This window comes from Physella acuta, unplaced genomic scaffold, assembly GCF_028476545.2.
Source record: "Physella acuta isolate Inbredline_101_S28 unplaced genomic scaffold, ASM2847654v3 ptg000781l, whole genome shotgun sequence".
NCBI classification, from domain to species: domain Eukaryota; kingdom Metazoa; phylum Mollusca; class Gastropoda; family Physidae; genus Physella; species Physella acuta.
Genome location: NW_026732299.1, coordinates 614,693 through 634,782, shown reverse-complemented (window position 1 = coordinate 634,782; position 20,090 = coordinate 614,693). Strand labels below are relative to the sequence as shown.

The 20,090-nt window shown below is 42.4% G+C and overlaps 9 non-coding genes across 9 annotated transcripts; all 9 read left to right on the top strand.

Moving 5' to 3' along the window:
• Nucleotides 1-381: 381 nt before the first annotated feature.
• Nucleotides 382-500, top strand: LOC131950860 (U5 spliceosomal RNA). The gene has a single exon (XR_009388356.1). It is a non-coding gene; the product is annotated as a U5 spliceosomal RNA (small nuclear RNA).
• A 745-nt stretch (nucleotides 501-1,245) lies between these two features.
• LOC131950859 (U5 spliceosomal RNA) lies at nucleotides 1,246-1,364 on the top strand. Its single transcript, XR_009388355.1, has one exon. It is a non-coding gene; the product is annotated as a U5 spliceosomal RNA (small nuclear RNA).
• Nucleotides 1,365-2,111: 747 nt separating this feature from the next.
• LOC131950858 (U5 spliceosomal RNA) lies at nucleotides 2,112-2,230 on the top strand. The gene has a single exon (XR_009388354.1). It is a non-coding gene; the product is annotated as a U5 spliceosomal RNA (small nuclear RNA).
• Nucleotides 2,231-8,542: 6,312 nt separating this feature from the next.
• LOC131950856 (U5 spliceosomal RNA) lies at nucleotides 8,543-8,661 on the top strand. The gene has a single exon (XR_009388352.1). It is a non-coding gene; the product is annotated as a U5 spliceosomal RNA (small nuclear RNA).
• Nucleotides 8,662-9,405: 744 nt separating this feature from the next.
• Nucleotides 9,406-9,524, top strand: LOC131950855 (U5 spliceosomal RNA). The gene has a single exon (XR_009388351.1). It is a non-coding gene; the product is annotated as a U5 spliceosomal RNA (small nuclear RNA).
• Nucleotides 9,525-12,754: 3,230 nt separating this feature from the next.
• On the top strand, nucleotides 12,755-12,873 carry LOC131950854 (U5 spliceosomal RNA). Its single transcript, XR_009388350.1, has one exon. It is a non-coding gene; the product is annotated as a U5 spliceosomal RNA (small nuclear RNA).
• A 746-nt stretch (nucleotides 12,874-13,619) lies between these two features.
• On the top strand, nucleotides 13,620-13,738 carry LOC131950846 (U5 spliceosomal RNA). Its single transcript, XR_009388342.1, has one exon. It is a non-coding gene; the product is annotated as a U5 spliceosomal RNA (small nuclear RNA).
• A 746-nt stretch (nucleotides 13,739-14,484) lies between these two features.
• Nucleotides 14,485-14,603, top strand: LOC131950853 (U5 spliceosomal RNA). The gene has a single exon (XR_009388349.1). It is a non-coding gene; the product is annotated as a U5 spliceosomal RNA (small nuclear RNA).
• A 4,669-nt stretch (nucleotides 14,604-19,272) lies between these two features.
• Nucleotides 19,273-19,391, top strand: LOC131950852 (U5 spliceosomal RNA). Its single transcript, XR_009388348.1, has one exon. It is a non-coding gene; the product is annotated as a U5 spliceosomal RNA (small nuclear RNA).
• The last annotated feature ends 699 nt before the right edge of the window (nucleotides 19,392-20,090 follow it).

Sequence of the window (20,090 nt, the reverse complement as noted above, 5' to 3'; positions counted from 1 at the left end):
CGTCATTTTATTTTTTGTTAGTTGGGTGACGTGTACTTCCCCTAACAGTTTAGTCTCAAGAAAGCTAGGCGGCCCGCCATCGCATAATTTCAAAGGTACATGGGAGCTAAGTTGGATTGGTATTAAAGGGAGACAATCTTCTGTCATCGTCGGATTGGTTTGTAAGCGTTTGTCCACGGGTGGAATGCGCTCGCGGAGAAGGGAAACGTTGTCCACCGGACAGGTCTGAGTTCTGAACGATGTAGCCTAGCCTTCAGTACGACCAACACAGTCTCCGCGGCGAACTCTTTTTGTTTTCAGAGGCACATTGCTGTCAGCCGAAAACCATGCGATTTCAGCTGATCCGGTTTAGGGCAGACCGGAAAATTTTCCGCCAGACAGACACTCTGGTTTCTCTTCACATCGAGTAAATCTTTCGCCTTTTACTAAAGATTTCCGTGGAGAGGAGCATTATAATGAGTCTTAGAAGACTATTTTTCACGCCCTACGCTGTAGGGTGAATATTTCCAATGTAAACATGAGTGGGTGACTACATCATTTGTTTTTTTTAACCCTGGGATAGAAAATGAACCCTGCCGTTGGGAGGTTTCGTTTCCTTTGGCACGTTTTTCCGTGGCCTTGGACGGAACCGGACAACTCTTGTCCGATGGCCATGCATAATTAGTGAGTACATAAATCAAAAAAGATTTCAAATACGTCTAGGTTCAGTGCCGAAGAACCAAATCAAAACCAACTACTGTTCTGTCTAGACTTTATTATTATTTTTTTTTTTTTTTAAACAACTCACTCGTTTCGATTCCAACAAACAACAGTTCAGACTGCTGGCAGAACGACAACAGTCGGTCACGCGCCTCAAAGCAATGGCGTCATTTTATTTTTTGTTAGTTGGGTGACGTGTACTTCCCCTAACAGTTTAGTCTCAAGAAAGCTAGGCGGCCCGCCATCGCATAATTTCAAAGGTACATGGGAGCTAAGTTGGATTGGTATTAAAGGGAGACAATCTTCTGTCATCGTCGGATTGGTTTGTAAGCGTTTGTCCACGGGTGGAATGCGCTCGCGGAGAAGGGAAACGTTGTCCACCGGACAGGTCTGAGTTCTGAACGATGTAGCCTAGCCTTCAGTACGACCAACACAGTCTCCGCGGCGAACTCTTTTTGTTTTCAGAGGCACATTGCTGTCAGCCGAAAACCATGCGATTCCAGCTGATCCGGTTTAGGGCAGACCGGAAAATTTTCCCCCAGACAGACACTCTGGTTTCTCTTCACATCGAGTAAATCTTTCGCCTTTTACTAAAGATTTCCGTGGAGAGGAGCATTATAATGAGTCTTAGAAGACTATTTTTCACGCCCTACGCTGTAGGGTGAATATTTCCAATGTAAACATGAGTGGGTGACTACATCATTTGTTTTTTTTAACCCTGGGATAGAAAATGAACCCTGCCGTTGGGAGGTTTCGTTTCCTTTGGCACGTTTTTCCGTGGCCTTGGACGGAACCGGACAACTCTTGTCCGATGGCCATGCATAATTAGTGAGTACATAAATCAAAAAAGATTTCAAATACGTCTAGGTTCAGTGCCGAAGAACCAAATCAAAACCAACTACTGTTCTGTCTAGACTTTATTATTATTATTATTATTTTTTTTAAACAACTCACTCGTTTCGATTCCAACAAACAACAGTTCAGACTGCTGGCAGAACGACAACAGTCGGTCACGCGCCTCAAAGCAATGGCGTCATTTTATTTTTTGTTAGTTGGGTGACGTGTACTTCCCCTAACAGTTTAGTCTCAAGAAAGCTAGGCGGCCCGCCATCGCATAATTTCAAAGGTACATGGGAGCTAAGTTGGATTGGTATTAAAGGGAGACAATCTTCTGTCATCGTCGGATTGGTTTGTAAGCGTTTGTCCACGGGTGGAATGCGCTCGCGGAGAAGGGAAACGTTGTCCACCGGACAGGTCTGAGTTCTGAACGATGTAGCCTAGCCTTCAGTACGACCAACACAGTCTCCGCGGCGAACTCTTTTTGTTTTCAGAGGCACATTGCTGTCAGCCGAAAACCATGCGATTCCAGCTGATCCGGTTTAGGGCAGACCGGAAAATTTTCCCCCAGACAGACACTCTGGTTTCTCTTCACATCGAGTAAATCTTTCGCCTTTTACTAAAGATTTCCGTGGAGAGGAGCATTATAATGAGTCTTAGAAGACTATTTTTCACGCCCTACGCTGTAGGGTGAATATTTCCAATGTAAACATGAGTGGGTGACTACATCATTTGTTTTTTTTAACCCTGGGATAGAAAATGAACCCTGCCGTTGGGAGGTTTCGTTTCCTTTGGCACGTTTTTCCGTGGCCTTGGACGGAACCGGACAACTCTTGTCCGATGGCCATGCATAATTAGTGAGTACATAAATCAAAAAAGATTTCAAATACGTCTAGGTTCAGTGCCGAAGAACCAAATCAAAACCAACTACTGTTCTGTCTAGACTTTATTATTATTATTATTATTTTTTTTAAACAACTCACTCGTTTCGATTCCAACAAACAACAGTTCAGACTGCTGGCAGAACGACAACAGTCGGTCACGCGCCTCAAAGCAATGGCGTCATTTTATTTTTTGTTAGTTGGGTGACGTGTACTTCCCCTAACAGTTTAGTCTCAAGAAAGCTAGGCGGCCCGCCATCGCATAATTTCAAAGGTACATGGGAGCTAAGTTGGATTGGTATTAAAGGGAGACAATCTTCTGTCATCGTCGGATTGGTTTGTAAGCGTTTGTCCACGGGTGGAATGCGCTCGCGGAGAAGGGAAACGTTGTCCACCGGACAGGTCTGAGTTCTGAACGATGTAGCCTAGCCTTCAGTACGACCAACACAGTCTCCGCGGCGAACTCTTTTTGTTTTCAGAGGCACATTGCTGTCAGCCGAAAACCATGCGATTCCAGCTGATCCGGTTTAGGGCAGACCGGAAAATTTTCCGCCAGACAGACACTCTGGTTTCTCTTCACATCGAGTAAATCTTTCGCCTTTTACTGAACGTGACCTAGTTTCAAGATTTGTGTTCATTTATATTTCGTGGACTGTGTTCTGTGTTTTAACTGTGACACATTTCAAACACCACAGTGAGTATGTCATCAACCATTAAACTTACCATCCCTGGCCTACCCACCAGCCTACACCTTCCAAGAACTTTAAAAGTTGAAATAAAGTTCAGAGCCGGAAGCACCATCCACGTGGATGATAGAGTTATCGAAATTGTAACTCAGGCTGTCACCAAAATAAACCCTGATGAGATTTTAAAAGTCTACAATCTAGGACGGCCCACAGAGTGGTACGTCACCCTTAAAAGTCAGGAAGTGTACACCACTCTCCACATGCGGGAATTCACCACCAATGACTACGGCATAACACAAGTGGTGTTTACCCACGTGGACAAGCCTGTGTTGTACGGTGAACTCCACTGGGTACCACCGACGTTTACCGAAGACACGGTTACAAAAATAGTAGAAAATTTCGTCATCCCCAACACCCAGATTACTGTTAAACCTCTCAGAAAAGGAGATAGATGGGCGGTAATCATCAACTCTAAGATGCCGGTTGAGAAACTACCCCATTATCTTGAAGTGGTAATGGGAGATCTTACCCACACCATGTTGCTTCTGTTTAGAGGCAGAAGGCAAAACTGCCATCTATGCCACACCAGCAGACATCACCCAGGCCAATGCAGAAGAGAAGATATCAGATCAAGGGATGACATCATCTTGACGGACGACAAAAAATACGTTGATGGGAAAGCTGTAGAGGAGGTGAGAATGATGGACAGACAAGATTCGACCGAAGAAGATCCCCTTAAGCCTACCACCTCATATGCGACCGCAGTAACCAAGACAACACCCATGACACATACAACAGAAGACACGACAACGCCATTGACACAAGAAACACCCACGGCATCACTGAGTCAAACAACGGATAACGCTAAACACACCGGCCAGTTCGCTGCGTTCATGCAAGGGAAAGCAGCCCTAACCATGAACCCCAAGGACCACTCAGCCAGGCCAAAACACACATCAGCTGATGACAAGGTGAAGACAGGCAAGCGACCCAGCGGTGACTCACCAAAACAACACACGGGGAAAAAACCGACCACTAGATAGATACATGCGACCTTACACCAACAAGAATGGCTAGTTCAACGAATAAAACTAATATAGGACAACTCACAATGATAACCATCAACATCAAGGGGGCAAAAAAGAAAGCTGATCTAATAATATCACTCATAAACACCTTCAAAACAGACTACATCCTTCTACAAGAAACTAATTTTAAAAATAAGTATAAGGCAGATAAATTTATAAGTAGCTTAGGCTTAGAAACAACTGAAGCATACCATAGTTTAGGAGAGAACTGCAAGGGAACGTCAATAATTAAAACATCAGACAAATACAAGACATTGCAAACATACACCGACGAGAATGGAAGACTGGTGATTATAACAGTCGGGGACAACAGCACGCAGTTCACCATTGTCAACATATACGCCCCCGTGGTCAAATTAGAACAAAGGCTCTACTACAAGCATTTGAAACGTACCCTGAAAAAAGAGTACAAGGACAAGCCAATCATTCTGGCTGGGGATTTTAATCTAGTGATAGACAAGAAAGACTTGATAGTTCAAAACGATAGAGAAGAAATACGAATGGCAGAGGACAGAGAACAAATCCAGTCATTAAACAAAATAATAGAGCAGTTCAATCTAGTAGACACATTTAGGAAGCTACACCCACATAAGATAGAGACAACATACTGTAGCCCGTCAGGGAAAAGTTACTCAAGATTGGACAGAGTATATGTCAACACAAACAACACAATTAGGAAAGTAGTACACCTGAAAAGAACTTTACAGTACACAGATCACAAGGCGACACTGGTGATGTTAAACTCACCAGTTAGCACACGTCAACGCAACACATACTGGAAACTAAACAACGCCCTTTTAACAGAACCTATATACATCGCAAATATAAAGGAAACGATAGCAAGATTCATAACCACTCAACCAAGCACTAATTTCATAGATCTTTGGGAAACTTTCAAAATTGAAGTCAAGGAAATATCCATTAGAATTGGAACATATTTGAAGAGCGAGAGACAGAATAAAGAGAAAGAATGTTTAGAGACCCTGCACATACTAAAATCATTCCATGCTGGTGAAGATGTAGTGGCAAAGTACGAAGACGAACTGGAAGAAATTAGGAAATATAAATACAAGGGAGCCTTAGTGAGGAGTAGGTTGGACATAGCAGGAACAGAAGACCCGACACACCACAACATAATACTCGAACAAATCACTCAGAAAAACAAAAACATTCAGTGTATCGTGGACAGGGACGGCCAGGAGACTACAGACGAAAGCAAAATCACTCAGGCGTTTCACCAATACTACACGAAGCTGTACAGGAAAGAGCAAACAAGGGGAGACAAGGAAGACGAGTACCTGTGTAACGCACGCCGCCTAGACGACACGGACAGAGAAAAACTGGATGAACCTATCACAATAAAGGACATCGAAGAAACAATACGACAGTTAAAAGACAACAAATCCCCTGGACCCGACGGATTAACGGCAGAATTTTACAAGTCTTTCACTGCAGAAATAGGGCAACTTTTGTTAAACACGTTCAACGACATGACAGACAAGAAAATGTGCCACGAAAACTTCAACAGATCGTTCATCACCCTAATCCACAAGCCAAACACTGACGAAAAACAGATGAAAAACTACAGACCTATATCGCTACTCAATACAGATTACAAGATTTTAACAAAAACGTTAGTCAGAAAGTTAGAGCCTTATCTCCACAAAATAGTGCACACAGACCAGCAATGCAGCATCACAGGAAGGAACATCTTAAACCATACGCACTACATTAGAGACCTCATCCAATATACACATGAAAAAGAAGCACAAGCCTTTTTACTGAGCCTTGACCAAGAGAAGGCTTTTGATAGAGTGTCTCACAGCTTTTTACTTAAAATAATAGAAGCCAATAATCTGGGGAATTACATATGCACATGGATCGACATTATTTACAGGAATGCTGTTAGTCACCTTCAAATCAACAGATGCATCACAAGACCGTTCCAGATTCAAAAATCTGTCAGACAAGGCTGCCCTTTGTCCCCTGTGTTATATATACTGACATTAGAACCCCTTTTGGAAAAAATTAGGCTCGACACACAGATTAGAGGAATTGACTGTCCAAACACGCAGAACAGAAAACTTTTTGCTTACGCTGACGACACGACATTTAGCCTACAGACAGAAAAATCTCTAATAGCTGTAATCAACCACTTCCAAGATTTCGGACAAGCAAGCGGCACGAAAATAAATTTAGACAAGACGCAAATCATGGGCTTAGGACGATGGAAGGAGAAGCAAACTTACCCTTTGAACTTGAAAGCGACTGACAGACTGAAAATTTACGGAATAATTTTTGAGAACGATCCCCATAGAAAACACGAGGAAACTTGGGAAAAGATGACTGACAAAATCAGTAGTAAACTAAACAAATATAAAAATAGCGCAACTACCATCTTCGGACGAGCGGCCATCGTTAACAGATATATAACACCCAAGTTGATATATGTAGCCACAACATCAACCGTCCCTAAAGCCACCATTCAAGGAATCAATCAAAAAATCAGAGAATTCATTTTTAAGAACACAGTCAGAACCATTAACCACTGCACGTTAATTCAAAATAAATTACAAGGAGGGATAAACCTACATGATATCCAAACCAAAATCAACTCACTCAGAATAAAACACGTCGGCAGAATAGTCAGTGACCCCCCAAATCATCCGCTAGCACATTACTATTTAGGACTTAGACTGAACAAAATACTCAAACATAATAATAGCACGCCGCATTTCGGAGGAGAGAAATTAAGCGCTTTCTACATTGAATGTCTAACCAGCCTGAAAGGGAACGAAAAATTCATACACGAAAACACACGGAAGACCTACTCACATCTGATAAAGAAACTAGCCACTCCACTACATAACAGAATCCAATGGTGCAAAATATACAGCGATATAGACACAACAGAGACTTTTAGAAATCTTCATAGGAAATCCATCACACCCAAAGCTAGGGAGATCACATACAGATTGATCTTCAATTTGACTCCGATCTACCAAATTATGCCAGCTAATAAGAAGAGAAACACAGGTTGTGTACTGTGTGGACAAGATATCAGAGAGACAGAAACCCATTTATTCCTAACATGTCCCACAATACAGATGGCTAAACGGGCGCTAGAAGAAGAAATCAAGGTAGATAATAAAGCCCTTACTATCGACGGGGCGATAACTCTAAATAAAGTACCCAAAAAGCCCGTGGCTGCAGAGAGAGACAAAAACATTTATGCCTTAGCGACATACAGACAGACTATCTGGCAAGCAAGAAACAAGGCGAAGTATGACAAGAAAAGATTTACCAACAAAACACTAAAGACAATTTTTTGTGAGAGTATGAACAAATATGTGTGAATGTTGAAGTCCACGTTTTTGTAGAAATGTATGCAACTGATGTCCTTGTATAACAAATATGTGTACAATGTTATGCTGATGTTGATGTAAATATTTTCAGAAATAAACTTTTATAAAAAAAAAAAAAAAAAAAAAAAAAAAAAAAAAAAAAAAAAAAAAAAAAAAAAAAACTAAAGATTTCCGTGGAGAGGAGCATTATAATGAGTCTTAGAAGACTATTTTTCACGCCCTACGCTGTAGGGTGAATATTTCCAATGTAAACATGAGTGGGTGACTACATCATTTGTTTTTTTTAACCCTGGGATAGAAAATGAACCCTGCCGTTGGGAGGTTTCGTTTCCTTTGGCACGTTTTTCCGTGGCCTTGGACGGAACCGGACAACTCTTGTCCGATGGCCATGCATAATTAGTGAGTACATAAATCAAAAAAGATTTCAAATACGTCTAGGTTCAGTGCCGAAGAACCAAATCAAAACCAACTACTGTTCTGTCTAGACTTTATTATTATTATTATTTTTTTTAAACAACTCACTCGTTTCGATTCCAACAAACAACAGTTCAGACTGCTGGCAGAACGACAACAGTCGATCACGCGCCTCAAAGCAATGGCGTCATTTTATTTTTTGTTAGTTGGGTGACGTGTACTTCCCCTAACAGTTTAGTCTCAAGAAAGCTAGGCGGCCCGCCATCGCATAATTTCAAAGGTACATGGGAGCTAAGTTGGATTGGTATTAAAATTAAAGGGAGACAATCTTCTGTCATCGTCGGATTGGTTTGTAAGCGTTTGTCCACGGGTGGAATGCGCTCGCGGAGAAGGGAAACGTTGTCCACCGGACAGGTCTGAGTTCTGAACGATGTAGCCTAGCCTTCAGTACGACCAACACAGTCTCCGCGGCGAACTCTTTTTGTTTTCAGAGGCACATTGCTGTCAGCCGAAAACCATGCGATTCCAGCTGATCCGGTTTAGGGCAGACCGGAAAATTTTCCGCCAGACAGACACTCTGGTTTCTCTTCACATCGAGTAAATCTTTCGCCTTTTACTAAAGATTTCCGTGGAGAGGAGCATTATAATGAGTCTTAGAAGACTATTTTTCACGCCCTACGCTGTAGGGTGAATATTTCCAATGTAAACATGAGTGGGTGACTACATCATTTGTTTTTTTTAACCCTGGGATAGAAAATATACCCTGCCGTTGGGAGGTTTCGTTTCCTTTGGCACGTTTTTCCGTGGCCTTGGACGGAACCGGACAACTCTTGTCCGATGGCCATGCATAATTAGTGAGTACATAAATCAAAAAAGATTTCAAATACGTCTAGGTTCAGTGCCGAAGAACCAAATCAAAACCAACTACTGTTCTGTCTAGACTTTATTATTATTATTATTTTTTTTAAACAACTCACTCGTTTCGATTCCAACAAACAACAGTTCAGACTGCTGGCAGAACGACAACAGTCGGTCACGCGCCTCAAAGCAATGGCGTCATTTTATTTTTTGTTAGTTGGGTGACGTGTACTTCCCCTAACAGTTTAGTCTCAAGAAAGCTAGGCGGCCCGCCATCGCATAATTTCAAAGGTACATGGGAGCTAAGTTGGATTGGTATTAAAGGGAGACAATCTTCTGTCATCGTCGGATTGGTTTGTAAGCGTTTGTCCACGGGTGGAATGCGCTCGCGGAGAAGGGAAACGTTGTCCACCGGACAGGTCTGAGTTCTGAACGATGTAGCCTAGCCTTCAGTACGACCAACACAGTCTCCGCGGCGAACTCTTTTTGTTTTCAGAGGCACATTGCTGTCAGCCGAAAACCATGCGATTCCAGCTGATCCGGTTTAGGGCAGACCGGAAAATTTTCCCCCAGACAGACACTCTGGTTTCTCTTCACATCGAGTAAATCTTTCGCCTTTTACTAAAGATTTCCGTGGAGAGGAGCATTATAATGAGTCTTAGAAGACTATTTTTCACGCCCTACGCTGTAGGGTGAATATTTCCAATGTAAACATGAGTGGGTGACTACATCATTTGTTTTTTTTAACCCTGGGATAGAAAATGAACCCTGCCGTTGGGAGGTTTCGTTTCCTTTGGCACGTTTTTCCGTGGCCTTGGACGGAACCGGACAACTCTTGTCCGATGGCCATGCATAATTAGTGAGTACATAAATCAAAAAAGATTTCAAATACGTCTAGGTTCAGTGCCGAAGAACCAAATCAAAACCAACTACTGTTCTGTCTAGACTTTATTATTATTATTTTATTTTTTTTAAACAACTCACTCGTTTCGATTCCAACAAACAACAGTTCAGACTGCTGGCAGAACGACAACAGTCGGTCACGCGCCTCAAAGCAATGGCGTCATTTTATTTTTTGTTAGTTGGGTGACGTGTACTTCCCCTAACAGTTTAGTCTCAAGAAAGCTAGGCGGCCCGCCATCGCATAATTTCAAAGGTACATGGGAGCTAAGTTGGATTGGTATTAAAGGGAGACAATCTTCTGTCATCGTCGGATTGGTTTGTAAGCGTTTGTCCACGGGTGGAATGCGCTCGCGGAGAAGGGAAACGTTGTCCACCGGACAGGTCTGAGTTCTGAACGATGTAGCCTAGCCTTCAGTACGACCAACACAGTCTCCGCGGCGAACTCTTTTTGTTTTCAGAGGCACATTGCTGTCAGCCGAAAACCATGCGATTCCAGCTGATCCGGTTTAGGGCAGACCGGAAAATTTTCCCCCAGACAGACACTCTGGTTTCTCTTCACATCGAGTAAATCTTTCGCCTTTTACTAAAGATTTACCTCGAGCAAATCTCCATGTCATCCCCTAGCCTGATGACCTATGCAAAAATTGTCGAAACCAGCAGAGGGGTTGCGCCCTCGGATGTTCCCCCTGGGTCGAGAGACTTGGGGAGGAGCCACCCGGACTACGGTTCGGGTGGCTTAATGAAATCCAGGGCCCAACCCTTTTCAGCTACAAGTTCAACCACTCTAACGATCGAGTTACCCGAGGAAGACAGTCCAGACCTGTTTCCCGGCCAACCGAACACAGTCATGCAGATTGAAATCCAGACAAATGGGCACCCAAACCTTAGAGGGCATATCATCAGGAAACTGGTTAGCCCTCACCAAATTCTACTAATGAATTACGGCCGCAGCGATACTTGGTACTTTTCGTCTGACAAGTTCAACGTAGCAACAATGGACAAAACGAGTAAACAACATGGACCCTATACTCTGCACTTTACGATTTATCACAAAGACAAAGTCAATGGTACCCTCAGGTGGGTCCCGCCAACTTTAGGAAACGACGCCCTACTAAAAGCGCTAAGAATCATCAGCAAAAAAGAGCCAACAGTGAACAACATTCCTTTCACAAACAACCGCAGCTTCACCATATTCTCAGACACACCGAGCATCATACCACACTACATCAAATTCAATTACAAAAACAGACCGGTCAACATACTCGTGGCCATACCAGGCAGACGTCAAGCTTGTCAATCATGCGACTCAACTCAACACTGGACAAGCCAATGCCTCCTATCCCCACCAATAGCTGAACCAGAGCCAATTAGAATCACACCCCCTCCGCAGCAGCCAACAGCATCCCAAAATCAAACGAACCAACAAGTTGAACCAACCGCAAAACCCAATGATCAACTCACAACACAGGATACAGCAAAAACTGCACCAACACAACTCGTGCTCCCAATAGCACCTTCAAACTCATCAGGGAAAGCAACAACCCCAAGCACAACTGCAGCTCAAACCCCAACCAAGAACTCCCCAATATCTCAAAACAAAGAAATAAAAAACCCAACTACTGGAACAGACCAAGGCCCGTCATCGAAAAGGAAGAGTGAAAATAGCCCCACGGAGCAAGAAAATAAAACCAAAGAACAAAAATGCGAGGAGGAATCTTATTACGACTGTGACTACTGTACTGAACACTTCCCAACAGGGAAGGAAGCGATACAACACGAGAACACAACACATACGAAGCTGAAACGATGCACCATCTGTAAAGACCGAAAAATACACAACAACATAGGAACCCACTATCGGACTTCTCACAAAAATGCAACCATCATACAGTGCATCCCATGCGAAATATACCTCACCGAAGAAGGCATGAAGGCGCACATGGCACATCATCACCCTATGTCTTAACTAGAAACAATTTTAGACGTTTTGTTCAGTATTAAATTTGAACATGCTTAATCTAAGAATTTTTGAAATACAACAAATATTAGACGTTTTGTATATCATTGTTAAACGTTTTGTATTAGTCACAATTGAACTGATATTTTATGCATTAATGTTATACTATGTATTACATTATGTTTTAAAACATGCAACCTATCCATATAACGGAAGGAATTATATTAAAAAAAAAAAAAATTTTACTAAAGATTTCCGTGGAGAGGAGCATTATAATGAGTCTTAGAAGACTATTTTTCACGCCCTACGCTGTAGGGTGAATATTTCCAATGTAAACATGAGTGGGTGACTACATCATTTGTTTTTTTTAACCCTGGGATAGAAAATGAACCCTGCCGTTGGGAGGTTTCGTTTCCTTTGGCACGTTCTTCCGTGGCCTTGGACGGAACCGGACAACTCTTGTCCGATGGCCATGCATAATTAGTGAGTACATAAATCAAAAAAGATTTCAAATACGTCTAGGTTCAGTGCCGAAGAACCAAATCAAAACCAACTACTGTTCTGTCTAGACTTTATTATTATTATTTTATTTTTTTTAAACAACTCACTCGTTTCGATTCCAACAAACAACAGTTCAGACTGCTGGCAGAACGACAACAGTCGGTCACGCGCCTCAAAGCAATGGCGTCATTTTATTTTTTGTTAGTTGGGTGACGTGTACTTCCCCTAACAGTTTAGTCTCAAGAAAGCTAGGCGGCCCGCCATCGCATAATTTCAAAGGTACATGGGAGCTAAGTTGGATTGGTATTAAAGGGAGACAATCTTCTGTCATCGTCGGATTGGTTTGTAAGCGTTTGTCCACGGGTGGAATGCGCTCGCGGAGAAGGGAAACGTTGTCCACCGGACAGGTCTGAGTTCTGAACGATGTAGCCTAGCCTTCAGTACGACCAACACAGTCTCCGCGGCGAACTCTTTTTGTTTTCAGAGGCACATTGCTGTCAGCCGAAAACCATGCGATTCCAGCTGATCCGGTTTAGGGCAGACCGGAAAATTTTCCCCCAGACAGACACTCTGGTTTCTCTTCACATCGAGTAAATCTTTCGCCTTTTACTAAAGATTTCCGTGGAGAGGAGCATTATAATGAGTCTTAGAAGACTATTTTTCACGCCCTACGCTGTAGGGTGAATATTTCCAATGTAAACATGAGTGGGTGACTACATCATTTGTTTTTTTTAACCCTGGGATAGAAAATGAACCCTGCCGTTGGGAGGTTTCGTTTCCTTTGGCACGTTCTTCCGTGGCCTTGGACGGAACCGGACAACTCTTGTCCGATGGCCATGCATAATTAGTGAGTACATAAATCAAAAAAGATTTCAAATACGTCTAGGTTCAGTGCCGAAGAACCAAATCAAAACCAACTACTGTTCTGTCTAGACTTTATTATTATTATTTTATTTTTTTTAAACAACTCACTCGTTTCGATTCCAACAAACAACAGTTCAGACTGCTGGCAGAACGACAACAGTCGGTCACGCGCCTCAAAGCAATGGCGTCATTTTATTTTTTGTTAGTTGGGTGACGTGTACTTCCCCTAACAGTTTAGTCTCAAGAAAGCTAGGCGGCCCGCCATCGCATAATTTCAAAGGTACATGGGAGCTAAGTTGGATTGGTATTAAAGGGAGACAATCTTCTGTCATCGTCGGATTGGTTTGTAAGCGTTTGTCCACGGGTGGAATGCGCTCGCGGAGAAGGGAAACGTTGTCCACCGGACAGGTCTGAGTTCTGAACGATGTAGCCTAGCCTTCGGTACGACCAACACAGTCTCCGCGGCGAACTCTTTTTGTTTTCAGAGGCACATTGCTGTCAGCCGAAAACCATGCGATTCCAGCTGATCCGGTTTAGGGCAGACCGGAAAATTTTCCCCCAGACAGACACTCTGGTTTCTCTTCACATCGAGTAAATCTTTCGCCTTTTACTAAAGATTTCCGTGGAGAGGAGCATTATAATGAGTCTTAGAAGACTATTTTTCACACCCTACGCTGTAGGGTGAATATTTCCAATGTAAACATGAGTGGGTGACTACATCATTTGTTTTTTTTAACCCTGGGATAGAAAATGAACCCTGCCGTTGGGAGGTTTCGTTTCCTTTGGCACGTTCTTCCGTGGCCTTGGACGGAACCGGACAACTCTTGTCCGATGGCCATGCATAATTAGTGAGTACATAAATCAAAAAAGATTTCAAATACGTCTAGGTTCAGTGCCGAAGAACCAAATCAAAACCAACTACTGTTCTGTCTAGACTTTATTATTATTATTTTATTTTTTTTAAACAACTCACTCGTTTCGATTCCAACAAACAACAGTTCAGACTGCTGGCAGAACGACAACAGTCGGTCACGCGCCTCAAAGCAATGGCGTCATTTTATTTTTTGTTAGTTAGGTGACGTGTACTTCCCCTAACAGTTTAGTCTCAAGAAAGCTAGGCGGCCCGCCATCGCATAATTTCAAAGGTACATGGGAGCTAAGTTGGATTGGTATTAAAGGGAGACAATCTTCTGTCATCGTCGGATTGGTTTGTAAGCGTTTGTCCACGGGTGGAATGCGCTCGCGGAGAAGGGAAACGTTGTCCACCGGACAGGTCTGAGTTCTGAACGATGTAGCCTAGCCTTCAGTACGACCAACACAGTCTCCGCGGCGAACTCTTTTTGTTTTCAGAGGCACATTGCTGTCAGCCGAAAACCATGCGATTCCAGCTGATCCGGTTTAGGGCAGACCGGAAAATTTTCCCCCAGACAGACACTCTGGTTTCTCTTCACATCGAGTAAATCTTTCGCCTTTTACTAAAGATTTCCGTGGAGAGGAGCATTATAATGAGTCTTAGAAGACTATTTTTCACGCCCTACGCTGTAGGGTGAATATTTCCAATGTAAACATGAGTGGGTGACTACATCATTTGTTTTTTTTAACCCTGGGATAGAAAATGAACCCTGCCGTTGGGAGGTTTCGTTTCCTTTGGCACGTTTTTCCGTGGCCTTGGACGGAACCGGACAACTCTTGTCCGATGGCCATGCATAATTAGTGAGTACATAAATCAAAAAAGATTTCAAATACGTCTAGGTTCAGTGCCGAAGAACCAAATCAAAACCAACTACTGTTCTGTCTAGACTTTATTATTATTTTTTTTTTTTTTTAAACAACTCACTCGTTTCGATTCCAACAAACAACAGTTCAGACTGCTGGCAGAACGACAACAGTCGGTCACGCGCCTCAAAGCAATGGCGTCATTTTATTTTTTGTTAGTTGGGTGACGTGTACTTCCCCTAACAGTTTAGTCTCAAGAAAGCTAGGCGGCCCGCCATCGCATAATTTCAAAGGTACATGGGAGCTAAGTTGGATTGGTATTAAAGGGAGACAATCTTCTGTCATCGTCGGATTGGTTTGTAAGCGTTTGTCCACGGGTGGAATGCGCTCGCGGAGAAGGGAAACGTTGTCCACCGGACAGGTCTGAGTTCTGAACGATGTAGCCTAGCCTTCAGTACGACCAACACAGTCTCCGCGGCGAACTCTTTTTGTTTTCAGAGGCACATTGCTGTCAGCCGAAAACCATGCGATTTCAGCTGATCCGGTTTAGGGCAGACCGGAAAATTTTCCGCCAGACAGACACTCTGGTCAATCATTCTGGCCGGGGATTTCAATCTAGTGATAGACAAGAAAGATTTAATTGTTCAAAACGATAGAGAAGAAATACGAATGGCAGAGGACAGAGAACAAATCCAGTCATTAAACAAAATAATAGAGCAGTTTAATCAAGTAGACACATTTAGGAAGCTACACCCACATAAGATAGAGACAACATACTGTAGCCCGTCAGGGAAAAGTTACTCAAGATTGGACAGAGTATATGTCAACACAAACAACACAATTAGGAAAGTAGTACACCTGAAAAGAACTTTACAGTACACAGATCACAAGGCGACACTGGTGATGTTAAACTCACCAGTTAGCACACGTCAACGCAACACATACTGGAAACTAAACAACGCCCTTTTAACAGAACCTATATACATCGCAAATATAAAGGAAACGATAGCAAGATTCATAACCACTCAACCAAGCACTAATTTCATAGATCTTTGGGAAACTTTCAAAATTGAAGTCAAGGAAATATCCATTAGAATTGGAACATATTTGAAGAGCGAGAGACAGAATAAAGAGAAAGAATGTTTAGAGACCCTGCACATACTAAAATCATTCCATGCTGGTGAAGATGTAGTGGCAAAGTACGAAGACGAACTGGAAGAAATTAGGAAATATAAATACAAGGGAGCCTTAGTGAGGAGTAGGTTGGACATAGCAGGAACAGAAGACCCGACACACCACAACATAATACTCGAACAAATCACTCAGAAAAACAAAAACATTCAGTGTATCGTGGACAGGGTCGGCCAGGAGACTACAGACGAAGGTAAAATCACTCAGGCGTTTCATCAATACTACACGCAGCTGTACAGGAAAGAGCAAACAAGGGGAGACAAGGAAGACGAGTACCTGTGTAACGCACGCCGCCTAGACGACACGGACAGAGAAAAACTGGATGAACCTATCACAATAAAGGACATCGAAGAAACAATACGACAGTTAAAAGGCAACAAATCCCCTGGACCCGACGGACTAACGGCAGAATTCTACAAGGCTTTCACTGCAGAAATAGGGCAACTTTTGTTAAACACGTTCAACGACATGACAGACAAGAAAACGTGCCACGAAAACTTCAACAGATCGTTCATCACCTTAATCCACAAGCCAAACACTGACGAAAAACAGATGAAAAACTACAGACCTATATCGTTACTCAATACAGACTACAAGATTTTAACAAAAACGTTAGTCAGAAAGTTAGAGCCTTATCTCCACAAAATAGTGCACACAGACCAGCAATGCAGCATCGCAGGAAGGAACATCTTAAACCATACGCACTACATTAGGGACCTCATCCAATATACTCATGAAAAAGAAGCACAAGCCTTTTTACTGAGCCTTGACCAAGAAAAGGCTTTTGATAGAGTGTCTCACAGCTTTTTACTTAAAATAATAGAAGCCAATAATCTGGGGAATTACATATGCACATGGATCGACATTATTTATAGAAATGCAGTTAGTCACCTTCAAATCAACAGATGCATCACAAGACCGTTCCAGATTCAAAAATCTGTCCGACAAGGCTGCCCTTTGTCTCCTGTGTTATATATATTGACATTAGAACCCCTTTTGGAAAAAATTAGACTCGACACACAGATTAAAGGAATTGACTGTCCAAACACGCAGAACAGAAAACTTTTTGCTTACGCTGACGACACGACATTTAGCCTACAGACAGAAAAATCTCTAATAGCAGTAATCAACCACTTCCAAGATTTCGGACAAGCAAGCGGCACGAAAATAAATTTAGACAAGACGCAAATCATGGGCTTAGGACGATGGAAGGAGAAGCAAACTTACCCTTTGAACTTGAAAGCGACTGACAGACTGAAAATTTACGGAATAATTTTTGAGAACGATCCCCATAGAAAACACGAGGAAACTTGGGAAAAGATGACTGACAAAATCAGTAGCAAACTAAACAAATATAAAAATAGCGCAACTACCATCTTCGGACGAGCGGCCATCGTTAACAGATACATAACACCCAAGTTGATATATGTAGCCACAACATCAACCGTCCCTAAAGGCACCATTCAAGGAATCAATCAAAAAATCAGAGAATTCATTTTTAAGAACACAGTCAGAACCATTAACCACTGCACGTTAATTCAAAATAAATTACAAGGAGGGATAAACCTGCATGATATTCAAACCAAAATCAACTCTCTTAGAATAAAACACGTCGGCAGAATAGTCAGCGACCCCCCAAATCATCCGCTAGCACATTACTATTTAGGACTTAGACTGAACAAAATACTCAAACATAATAATAGCACGCCGCATTTTGGAGGAGAGAAATTAAGCGCTTTCTACATTGAATGTCTAACCAGCCTGAAAGGGAACGAAAAATTCATACACGAAAACACACGGAAGACCTACTCACATCTGATAAAGAAACTAGCCACTCCACTACATAACAGAATCCAATGGTGCAAAATATACAGCGATATAGACACAACAGAGACTTTTAGAAATCTTCATAGGAAATCCATCACACCCAAAGCGAGGGAGATCACATACAGACTAATATTCAATTTGACTCCGATCTACCAAATTATGCCAGCTAACAAGAAGAGAAACACAGGTTGTGTACTGTGTGGACAAGATATCAGAGAGACAGAAACCCATTTATTTCTAACATGCCCTACAATACAGATGGCGAAACGGGCGCTAGAAGAAGAAATCAAGGTAGATAATAAAGCCCTGACTATCGACGGGGCGATAACTCTAAACAAAGTACCCAAAAAGCCCGTGGCTGAAGAGAGAGACAAAAACATTTATGCCTTAGCGACATACAGACAGACTATCTGGCAAGCAAGAAACAAGGCGAAGTATGACAAGAAAAGATTTACCAACAAAACACTAAAGACAATTTTTTGTGAGAGTATGAACAAATATGTGTGAATGTTGAAGTCCACGTTTTTGTTGAAATGTATGCAACTGATGTCCTTGTATAACAAATATGTGTACAATGTTATGCTGATGTTGATGTAAATATTTTCAGAAATAAACTTTTATAAAAAAAAAAAAAAAAAAAAAAAAAAAAAAAAAAAAAAAAAAAAAACTAAAGATTTCCGTGGAGAGGAGCATTATAATGAGTCTTAGAAGACTATTTTTCACGCCCTACGCTGTAGGGTGAATATTTCCAATGTAAACATGAGTGGGTGACTACATCATTTGTTTTTTTTAACCCTGGGATAGAAAATGAACCCTGCCGTTGGGAGGTTTCGTTTCCTTTGGCACGTTTTTCCGTGGCCTTGGACGGAACCGGACAACTCTTGTCCGATGGCCATGCATAATTAGTGAGTACATAAATCAAAAAAGATTTCAAATACGTCTAGGTTCAGTGCCGAAGAACCAAATCAAAACCAACTACTGTTCTGTCTAGACTTTATTATTATTATTTATTTATTTTTAAACAACTCACTCGTTTCGATTCCAACAAACAACAGTTCAGACTGCTGGCAGAACAACAGTCGGTCACGCCTCTCAAAGCAATGGCGTCATTTTATTTTTTGTTAGTTGGGTGACGTGTACTTCCCCTAACAGTTTAGTCTCAAGAAAGCTAGGCGGCCCGCCATCGCATAATTTCAAAGGTACATGGGAGCTAAGTTGGATTGGTATTAAAGGGAGACAATCTTCTGTCATCGTCGGATTGGTTTGTAAGCGTTTGTCCACGGGTGGAATGCGCTCGCGGAGAAGGGAAACGTTGTCCACCGGACAGGTCTGAGTTCTGAACGATGTAGCCTAGCCTTCAGTACGACCAACACAGTCTCCGCGGCGAACTCTTTTTGTTTTCAGAGGCACATTGCTGTCAGCCGAAAACCATGCGATTCCAGCTGATCCGGTTTAGGGCAGACCGGAAAATTTTCCCCCAGACAGACACTCTGGTTTCTCTTCACATCGAGTAAATCTTTCGCCTTTTACTAAAGATTTCCGTGGAGAGGAGCATTATAATGAGTCTTAGAAGACTATTTTTCACGCCCTACGCTGTAGGGTGAATATTTCCAATGTAAACATGAGTGGGTGACTACATCATTTGTTTTTTTTAACCCTGGGATAGAAAATGAACCCTGCCGTTGGGAGGTTTCGTTTCCTTTGGCACGTTTTTCCGTGGCCTTGGACGGAACCGGACAACTCTTGTCCGATGGCCATGCATAATTAGTGAGTACATAAATCAAAAAAGATTTCAAATACGTCTAGGTTCAGTGCCGAAGAACCAAATCAAAACCAACTACTGTTCTGTCTAGACTTTATTATTATTATTATTATTTTTTTTAAACAACTCACTCGTTTCGATTCCAACAAACAACAGTTCAGACTGCTGGCAGAACGACAACAGTCGGTCACGCGCCTCAAAGCAATGGCGTCATTTTATTTTTTGTTAGTTGGGTGACGTGTACTTCCCCTAACAGTTTAGTCTCAAGAAAGCTAGGCGGCCCGCCATCGCATAATTTCAAAGGTACATGGGAGCTAAGTTGGATTGGTATTAAAGGGAGACAATCTTCTGTCATCGTCGGATTGGTTTGTAAGCGTTTGTCCACGGGTGGAATGCGCTCGCGGAGAAGGGAAACGTTGTCCACCGGACAGGTCTGAGTTCTGAACGATGTAGCCTAGCCTTCAGTACGACCAACACAGTCTCCGCGGCGAACTCTTTTTGTTTTCAGAGGCACATTGCTGTCAGCCGAAAACCATGCGAT